This window comes from Dufourea novaeangliae, unplaced genomic scaffold, assembly GCF_001272555.1.
Source record: "Dufourea novaeangliae isolate 0120121106 unplaced genomic scaffold, ASM127255v1 scaffold218, whole genome shotgun sequence".
Lineage (NCBI taxonomy): Eukaryota > Metazoa > Arthropoda > Insecta > Hymenoptera > Halictidae > Dufourea > Dufourea novaeangliae.
Window position 1 is genome coordinate 408,019 of NW_015374101.1, and position 11,226 is coordinate 419,244.

Genomic DNA, 11,226 nt, shown 5'->3' on the forward strand with positions numbered 1-11,226 from the left:
AAGTTGAATAGAACGATGTAATTTAATTTGTCAGTCTTGTACCAATTTTAACAGGTATTTTTCAATTAAAACCGAACACACGTTCCCAGCGATTCATTGTTTCATTTTGAACTTTTCCGTCTCTTGTATTTTATTTGCACTCTGCTCACAGTAGTTTTTCCGTCTCTGTTAACGTAAAAAATTCCACTGAACGCTTTCTTTTTTTTTTTAAACAACGTTTATCATGGAAATTCAATTACGAATGATCGAAAACTGGTATGTTCAGTTACGGGATGTATCGTATAAAAAAAGGGAAGTTTTAACTAAAGTTTAGGATAGTAAAAAACATTGCAGACTATACATTAAACTAACCGATTATGTTGAAAATATTGATAATATTTATAAATTGCCTGAAAAATTATAACGTTTTCTTCACAATTGATATTTTACTACAGATTACATCGTGTTTTCAATTGAAATTCATAAAAAATGGATGAAAACATATGTATATACGCGCGTGGTTGTTAGCAAACGGAAAAAAGAATGGAATAACAATGTGAAGCATCGATTCCATTTCGACTGCACGCTTTCACTTGTGAATGTTCATGCATAAAGTCTATCAAGCTGCCATCAGGAATCAAGATCTCTCGTTCTGGCTTCTAACTGCGCGGCAAAAGGAATAACAGGATGCACCCGATAAAATGCACGGTCGATAGTTCTGCGTTCACGTACGACAGAGAATTTGTCAATGGTATATGTGTTTTTATTTCTCATTCATTCGCTTATTAATACGCACGAGTGAATGTGTAGATATTCATTTCCGATGATAACTTTTGCTTAAAACGATGATACTTAACGATAGAAAAGAAATTATAACATTCTATTGTGTAATTTCTGGATCATCAAATTTATCTGCATTGAATGTGTACATATTTTTAATCATGAAATATAATTTCATGTAGGCTTTGATAAACGGAGTATTATAATATAAAGGATATAAATAATAAATTTAATTCCATTTGCAATTTCATTCGACTTCGATAGATACAGTGCACGATCAGAGCCACATATGAGAAACTCCTTTCCATTCGTTTTAGAGTTATAAATCCAATGATTAACACTCGTGATCGTTACTAAATTAAAACTACTATTTTCTAATTAGCGCTGGACAATTATTTAAAAGAAAGTAGAGCAAGTCATTGTTTAGTGTAAATTTATACAGAAAGGATAGGAAGTACTGCTCAAATTCCGAGAGAAATAAAGGAGGAAGACATCATCAGAAGTCTGCATTATTTTATAACAAAAGCAATTGAAATTTGATTAATTTGTCTAGAATTCTAGGGACATATAAGAAATTTTGCCTACAGGATCAGTCGCTTTTAGAACTAAGGATGAACAGATTTATAACCGAAACAAAGCAGTATTATGAAGATATGTCCTTTTCCTTGTAAGGAGACAATAGTGTCGACGCAAATCTAACCAAAAGAATACCAATTGCTGTAGAACTAGAAATAATCATAAACACGACTGAATAAAGCATTATTTAGAAGAGAACACTTAACTGTTAGTAGCATTAAGATATAAGTAAACTTTGTAATTAACCTATAAACACTTAATATCTCAACACACAATAAATAAAATACAATATAAAAATACAAAATACAATGAAGAAAGTATTCGAGTGACAGGTTTTCGTTTCTACATTTTAGATCTGTGAATGGTAGCATTTATAACTCTCCTTAAAGTATTTATTTACTGTATATACAGAGTAAGTCGCGTACCACTACCACCGTAAATTATATGTAAATTGTTTGTGATATGAAAATATGTTTGAAAACAAAAGTAATTTGGTATCAAGGGGTGTTTTGTTTTGGCCTTTGTTATTTCTTTTTATTGAGATATGAATCACCTTGAGCTTTTTTAAATATAATATGTCACATTTGACCCAGCAGTTCAAAGGATTATTAAACGTGAGTAAAAAACTGTGGAATATATGGGTTGAAAAGCAAATAATAACTTAGATATTCTTTATCGAAGGATGATGAAACTTAAAACTCCAAAAACACTTGAATATACATATCACTCGCACTCCTTGATCTCTTGTCTACGTACAACATTTTGAGCATTACTTATATAATAATGATTTAAAGAATATCTCGATAATTGTTGGTTTTCGAACCATAAACCCACAGTTCTTTACTCAACGTCTTTGAATGAAGTTTTGAGTTGTAGGATCAAAATATTACAAATTACATTTATAAAGCAACACAACCTTCATAACTAGATAAAAGAGCAAAATAACGAAACATTAATTATTAAATTATAAACCTGCTTTGGTACCACATAACTTCAGTTTAAAACATTTTTTCATGTAATAAACAATTTATAAGGAATTTAACCCTGAAATACATTGTGTTGCCATATGGCAGCATACGTGCATTTCTTAATGCAGCAGTCACATGAACACCTATTGCATGATGCATGCAAATGTATACCTACTACATGTATACTACCAAAGTGTAAAGTATCGGCATAAGCGAATACATGGAGTAATTTTCCACAAATAAGCAGATCAAAAGAAAAATAGCAAGACTAAATTGGACATTTACCTATAATCCAAGACTCCAAAGTGAGGTGTACATTATTCCCAGGCAGAGGCTTTGCACATACTAAATGCGAAAAGTGTAAAGTTGCACTATGTCTAAACAGAAACAATAACTGTTTCAGAAATTTTCGTAATAATTAGTTTACAATTTGTTTATGTATGTCCCACACACATATGTTATAGCCATTTGCCAGCAAATCTTTTTCTCAAATAAAACAATGAAAAAAAATGAGATAGATTCACTTAACTCTTTTTTTATTGTTTCGCGGTACATAAATTGGCAATTTTAAAATATTTTCTTATTTTGAAACAATCATGCATTTAAGAGTTAAGGTGGTAGAGTTTGGTGACTTAATTTCTGTATAATTATACATATGTCACCTATATGTAGATACCGTTTCCCTTAGCCGAATATTTGAACAATTTTTATATGTAGAGTGATTGTTTGAGTATCATATAATTTTAATACTGTCACTTATCACTGTTTTTCACACAAAACAGTTATGGAAACAGAGTACATTTAATAACATCAATGAATTCTACTGTTACGAGAACCATTCACGATTCAAGCATACTATTACATAAATTCCTTGCAAGCGATATTTGCGAAGTGACAAACGCCAATTTTTCTGTAACTTTGCTGATTTGTTTATGGGACTAACCTAAGACTTTTGCCGTACTTTGTTGGTGCTACTTTCAGACCTTAAGAGAGAAACCACGCTGTTTAAGCGAAGCGTCCCTTTTATTTATTTGCCTGTAACTCGTGAACTACAGAAATATCGAAAATAAGATTGGACGAATGTTGCGTCGTTTTTAGTGGTCCATTAATCGGTAAAAAAAAATTTCAAAAAGATGATTCTTAAAAAGTAGCTTTATTAAAAATTTTTCCATACTAATATATGAACAGCTGAAAACGATACATAATTTATCTAAATCTTTTTTGGATATCTTTTGTAGTTTATGAGTAAGAAATGAATAATTAAACGGGGTACTACGGATAGAAAGGATAGTACCTCCCTTAAAGTCTAAAAAACAGCGCCAACCAAGTACAGCAAACTTCTTCGGTTGATCCTATAAACAATTGAGCAAAGTTACAAAAAACTCTGCGTGTATCACTTTGCGAACATTTCTTATTAGTTATCCACTTTTCCTTCGAAATGTCTTCAAAATAGTACACCACGTAACCAGAACTCAGTGCCACAAGTGTGTAAACACTCACAAATTGACAAGCAATACTCAAAAATCATAATTGAAAAGAGTTAACACGTATATTTATAGGAGAAGAATAAACGGTTCCGCGCCCGGTTAAAGGGTGCAAACGTGTCTAGGATCCAATCGCATGGAGGTCGAATCGATCGAAATCAGCCTTTATTTTACTGATCGAGTTTCAGCCTGGGTCGCGTACCGTTTCCATGCAAAACTGCCGTCCAGGCCTACCGACGCTTTGTCATCGAGATTTCGGTCAATTTGCGGATTATCCTCGATCGTGGATTTTAATAGCGATACTAGTTGGTTTGGTAGGTATGCACTACCAGACACGCGTTTCCGTCTGTGTGTATGAGTGTGCCTGTGTGCAAGTTACACGAACGTTCGACGTAGGAGGGTGGGGATGTTGAATGTGGTGGGGCGGGGGGTCACATACAGGTTAAACGGCGGGTACACGGACGCGGACACTTCCACACCTGGAGGTATACGTTTCCCCGTGGGTATTCTTGCTCCAACAAATTTCGTTGGAATTGGAATAAAAGTAATTAGAGGCATTCGTGTTGTCCTGTAATTAGCTTGTGTGTGCACTTTCCAGCACGCTACGCCCCGACGACTAATGCGATTCTTGTGACATCGTCGTCCAATTTCATGCCGCAGTATCGCGGCCGGTTATTCCAAGAGACACGAAACGCCGTTTATCTATCCCGGGCAAATAAAAGGAGGTACGTGGCGGATTATAGGGAGGGGAATCGTGGGGCCGATTCCCTTTCACCGGTTCCACCCGACGTTCGCCCAGGTGTTCTTGGTTTCGACGGTTCGGCCGATTAAAATCACCACCGCCGGCCCACGTAATAAATGCAACCGCAAACAAAAGTCAGCAGTTTGCTAATAGATGGAGAATCGATGAGGTTATCGGAGGGGGCGGGGAGGGGGTTGTTTTTAAGTAACGAAGTTCTCCTCTTGTCTTCGTTACGCGAGTTTTCAGAGTACGATGGATAGGTACTTTGACTTTCGGTTCGATGAAACCGTTCGAAATGAAATGAACGTTGGGTTTAAAATTGAAAGTATCAGGTGAGTTCATAAATTCGTGCGTATGCGGTTCATTAGCTGGAAATAATATTGTTTCCAACAATGCTTGCCATTGGGGAGCTGAATCTTACCGTCTGACTAACAATCTGGCAGTGCCTAAATTACAAAGATGAACGTAAAGTATTACTAACAATACTCCTCAAACGTAAGCTCTGTCTTCCACTCTGTCTTACTTCTTTATTATATGACCCTGATATCGAAGGTCTCAAAATTAACTTATGATTTTCTCAAAACAGTGTACCGTAAGAATCCAGTTACAGATAAATAATAATTGTGAACCTTATTGTGTAATCTAATTAATTATAAGTTGGAAATTGCATACTATCCAACTACTGTATTTGTTATATAAACTACATCTGGTTTAAATTAAATTAAATAAGGAATTAAAAAATTACCTGTACGATAGTAATTGATTGTTGGTAATTAAGAGAAATGTAGCAATGATGAAAAAATACATCCTCTTGTTTGCCTCGTTTCAACGTTTTCAAAAAATACGCGCGTTTTTACGGATCGACTTAATAGTTTTGATTACGACACTGTGAATGTTCCAACAAAAAAAGACAGGCGACCTAGACAATGTTCCAGGAAAATGTTCATAAAAAAATGTTCCATGTATGATACTCCCGTCTGAAACCTTTATTCAAACTGTGTTAGAAACATTTCTCATATCATTAGTAATAAAGAAGATATTTAAAGGTGTTTGGTTTTAGGTAGGACACTTTGGATAAGTGTGTACAGATTTTATAAAGTTAGAAAGTATCATGCTACTCGTGCTAAATCTTTCTTATACACATTACAGGTACCTATACATATACAAAATTTAACAAGTATTGCACTCATTGCATTGTTTCGATTTCTGAAAATATTCCTTATACCGTCAAATAACGTATAAGATTCAATATGCGTGAAGTTATTAAGTATAAATGAATATTCTTCTGCATTTGCTAGTAACGAAGCGATGTTACAGAAGAAGAATGTAAATGTTAAAGTATCGCAGCTTAATAACGTTTGGAACAAAATGGCAGTTTATTCATTCAATAATTATTCATAAATAACTATTAGCTGTAAAAACTGCGAAGTTGTAGACATTAGAATTTATTTCTCTGTAGATTAGAAATGTTCATTCATAGTTTTTTTTTATATGTATTTGCAATGATCATTATGAAGTCTACAATATGTGCATTCTGGCAACTTATATACTTTTAGTATGTGAATAGAATATTTCTGAAATTCAACTATTTTCAATTTCTTTACGTGTATTTAAATATATTTTGATTTTCATTTAAGGAATGCACACTTGTAAATTAAAAAACTGATCAATTCGAGAATTGATTACTCAAGTTCTATTTTATGTTCATTGTTGTAATTATTTGTTTCAATCTTCATTTTTAAGCATTCACACGTAATATAATATACAACACGCTCAATTTGTACTAAAACGTAATTACGACGGAACAAACGTAGTGTCATAATGAAAATGCTTGCTTACATCCTGTAGCTTCACTGAATAAGATCATTACTCCACCATACTATTATCCTCTGACCTACTTGTGCTGCGTCTATTGTCCAAAAAAAGCTGTTCAACTGTTTTATCCACGCAGATGATCCTCCTTTCTTTTCATAATTTTCAGTCGTTACATCTGCTAAATGACAAAGAGAAATTTTCCGTCTCTGCTTCTCTTTATTAATCTTGCAGGTACCAAATACTTCTCAAATACGCTAGATTCTAATTCAGAAGTATGTAATTTAATGATAGTTATTAAAAAAGTTCTTGTTTTCGAGAAAAACGCAACTAGACAAGAACAAGATGAACTTTATCAGTCTGACAATTTATCATAAAAGTCGAAGAATTCAGATTATTAAATCTGAAGCAAATAAAAGCAATGAAGCAAAACAAGGTAAGATACAATTGTTGCAGCTAACAACTTGAATTCTCAGAACTGTATGTTTGTGTTGCTAACATAGTAGTATAAAATAACGGAACTATCTTAAGATTTTGAATAAGTTAATGAATCCAACCTCGTACCAACAAATGCTTGATAACATTGGGATAATATTAGGTCAAATAGACGAACCATCACCTTGTACCGGCAATTTTTGTACCTACCATATTACACCTGTTGATCTTGAAAGACCTAAAATTTTATTATAATAAAGAAAAAAGTAATTATTTTATATTCGAAACAGTTTCACTATTTCATCACTTATATGACCCGTAGAAAACTAAATGTAATATACGGTATTATTATATATTTATAACACGTACATACAATTGAATAGAAACCAGAAAAATGTGCAAAGGAATGTTCCTTTTCTTTAACTCTCATTACAAGAATGAACAAATCCCACAATATTCGTATATTTAATGTAGCATATCAAAATAGGTATACAAATATTATAATTATTGTAAATTACTTCAGGTAAAGTACTGTTAATGATCTTTATTTACGTATAATTGAATTGCACGAAGAAAACTCAAGTATTGTACACATTAAACCATTCTCAGTCTCAAATGTACCCTCGCGAACAAACTCGGCTTCTGCTAGGGGAGAAAGTTAACGTAGGAGAAGAGCCTCTTACCATGCTACTACCTGCTGGTATTTGGAATTACTAAAATTTATGTCAAATTAACATTCGAGTTAACATGTATTTCAGTACCTGGAATAAATTTACCAAGTGGTAGGAGACTTTTATTTTACGCCGCGTTTTCCCCTAGTGGAAGCCGAGTTTGATCGTGGGTGTACATGTACACAGTTACGGTCTAGATTTCGAAAAAAGAGAAAGTAATTTGGATGCTAAAGGGTTAATAGTAACACTTGCGATGGGTATAAGGGTTACGTTGGATACGTCGCCAAAGTCTGGAATTGACCACGCGTCTCCGGTCGTTCAAACACCGTTCAGAGTCGTGTCTGAAACCTGCATCTCACTTCCGTCTTTAATTTAAAATCTAATACGTTTCGAATGCCGCCGCCAAAGTAAAAGATCGTATTACGAGCCATGGGCGTTGGTTTCACGGCGACTAAATTGAAACTGTCTGAATATAAATATTTTCTCAATACACCTCTTTTCCGACTGGTGTGCAATTTTGACGTAACCACCTGGCCTGGTTTTACCGTGTCCCTCGTAATTTCCACGAAAGCTCTTTAATTTTTGCGAAGGCTTAACGTGTTTGGGGTAACAACGCGAAACGGTTCCCGCCGACGGTGGTGATTCATGGTCGCGCCTCAGCATTGTTTTCTCCGTCGTTTATAAATCACTATTAGTTTATTAACAGAAAACCGCCGCTAATATACTCACGTCCGTGCATCACTGTATGAGCGCAGAAGCAATTTAAATGTTCTTGAGTTTCCTGCGGGTGAAAATACTGGATCGCAAAGGAAACTCTTCGATCTGATGATATACATGCATAGATACATGTTTGTCTACATGTCTGGCTATCTGATGGCTGTCTACAAAATCATTAAAGCTTCAGATTCGTGCGAGAAACATGGGTCTTTCTAATTATTATTGATTTCTGTATTAAAGGGATTTAGAATCTAAATCACAAGAATTTTTAAAAACAGAACGCAAATTTGATTACTTGATACCATTTATTGTACCATCTACAACCTCAGGAATAGCTCTTAAATTCATATGAAACGGAATCATTATAATGCAGACCGTAAGAATAGTATAGGGATAACAAAATAGTATGTACAAGGTGAGTCATTTTAGTTGACCCAGCAAATATCTTCGAAACCGTTGATGTAAATTGAAAAATATTTCAGACAGAAGTTGAATAGTATCAAACGAGAAATAATTTGATGCAAGGGATTTGTTTGAAGGCGGACCCATAGAGGGAGGACATATGAAGTTCGAACTTGTTGTTTTAAATGGAATCATATATTTTTTATGCATTAGTTGACCCAGATCGCAATTCTGTATAAAAAAAAGTATTAAGCTATTTATGCTCAGAAACTATCAGTTTAGGAGATACTTTATTTTAAAATTGACGTTCAAAAGTACGTCCTTCAGCCTATCAATTCGAGAAATTAATAAAATTTAAAGTATAAGGTATACATAGTTTTAGTTCTTATCATATTTACAGCTCTACAAGTTTTTCAACTACTTGATGATCTGATGTGAAGATAAAATTATTTAATTGCTGTATAAATAAACGTAAGTCAGTGTGCCGAGTGTTAATAACAAAAAATATTTGAAAATGCTGCCAATCTTTCTTATTTCACAATGTGTATAATAATTTATAAGTTACTTTTATATTGGTTTACTATTTTTTAACAATTAGACATGAGTAGATGTAGTTGGTATCAAATTGCAGGCAAGTAAACATATTCCGTACTAATTCATATTTGAATTCATTTCTATTTTGAAATAAATGAATACGGCTATCTTTATCTTCCAGTATTTAATGCTTCGTCCAGAAGTGGAATTTTCGCGGTTTTAAACTTAAATTACAAAAAACAAACGTTTCTTCCGTGAGTAGTTTACAATTCCGTACGGCGTTTATCGCTTTATACCTTTCTGTGGTTTCCATTTTACGGTGTTGTACTCGCAATCATTTCACGGTAATCTGAACGTGTTTTAATTCGATTTAACCATCGCTTACGGCTTTGTTCAGAAATGTATTGTTAACATTGCAGATTCTGTCGTAATCATTCGTTTTGTTGTTGCTTTGTAATTGTTTATTCTTTATTTAAGAATCTTGTGCTTTTCCATCAAATATATGTACACTCTAATAATTAGAAAAATCTCCCATGATCTCATTGCAATCAAATACTGTAAAATCATTTGTATTTTTTCATATTGTATGGGGATAATCAATAAGAAAGTTTAATATTACTATACGTATTACGATCATCAACATGTCGTGATTATTTGGTGCATGGAAACATATAAGTACATTTTTACATATATTAGAATAATATGTAGCTAAAAAGTGTCCTACATAAATTACATTTTTTTTCCATATAAACTTGCTAACTGAAGATTATTAATAAATTCATGCACGTCGACTGACTCAAATAAAGGATCTGTAAATAATTAGCGAAGATACCTTCTTGAAGTTTCTTTGTTTATCAATCTCTGATCAAGCAATTGTTAAGATGAGGACGTTTACCTTTATAGCCGTAACGAGTAAAGAAATACTTATATCTTTTATATTATGAAGAAAGAATAATAAAACCAGACGATGGCGCATTCGCCACGCTCGATGCAAAATAAATCCAAATGAAGTAAACTCAGAATTACGGTCCGTCTGAAATCACAAAATCCAGCACTCGGCCATCATCGTTAATAACTCCGAAATGATAACCTGGGGTACCTCTAATTCGACCGTCTTCGATTCAGAAAGCATAAAAGGGAACCGAACGTACGAGAGGACGTTTGACGTTAATTGCACAGCTCCGATGGACGAAGAAGAGGTTCCTCCTTTTTTGGTATCATCGACAAAGACGGGTTAATCCGTTCCGCACTATCGGCCGAGTCGGTCGCGCGACGAATAACAATGGATGGTAGACAACAATGGATGAAGAAAGAGGACACGGCTGGTGGATAGAAGAGGAGAGCAGTCCGAGAGTGAACTGGCGTCAGTCAGAGGCAGATAGAGAAAGAGGGTTAGAAAAAAGGGGAAAAACGGGTGAATGCGAAGACCAAGGAAAAGGGTAGAATTCAAGGAAGAAAAATCGTCGTTGGGTCATTCGTGTAACCCGCAGAACAAGCCGTTGTTATGTCGCTAGAATTCAAGGGGAGGATTGGGGGTTCGATGCTCCTATTTCAAGACCAATGCACGCTTGGTAACCTTGTGGAAGGGCAGGACATATACTAAGGTAAGGGTGACATAGCAAAGGACATGCCAGAAGGCCGTGGATAATAGCGAAGGTGTCTTTCAACGGTAAATTAGAGAAATGGTGCGAAAAGAGAGAGAGGAAGATGGATAGATAGATAGATGTAGGATTCCTCCTTGTGTAGTGATGTTTCCTTCGAAGTGGGAATTAGGAAGTAAATGATTGACACGCACTTGGCGAAAAACACACACACACACACACACACACACTATTTAATATGACGAATAAATACACAAGGAACAATAAAACTGATAACCGTTCAACTTTTGAAATCCTTGACGACCGAAATGCAATTCTCGTTTCGTCGACACGCACTGTCGTCCTCTCCTCTACCGCGATCGTCATCTTTTTCCTAACGGCTCAAATATTTCGCGATCTATCTGTCCCAACGCTTCCCGCATAGATAGATACATAGATAAATAGATAGAGATAGAGTGAGAGTGAAAGTGAAAGTGAGAGTGAGAGTTAGAGAGAGAGAAAGAGAGAGAGAGAGAGAGAGAGAGA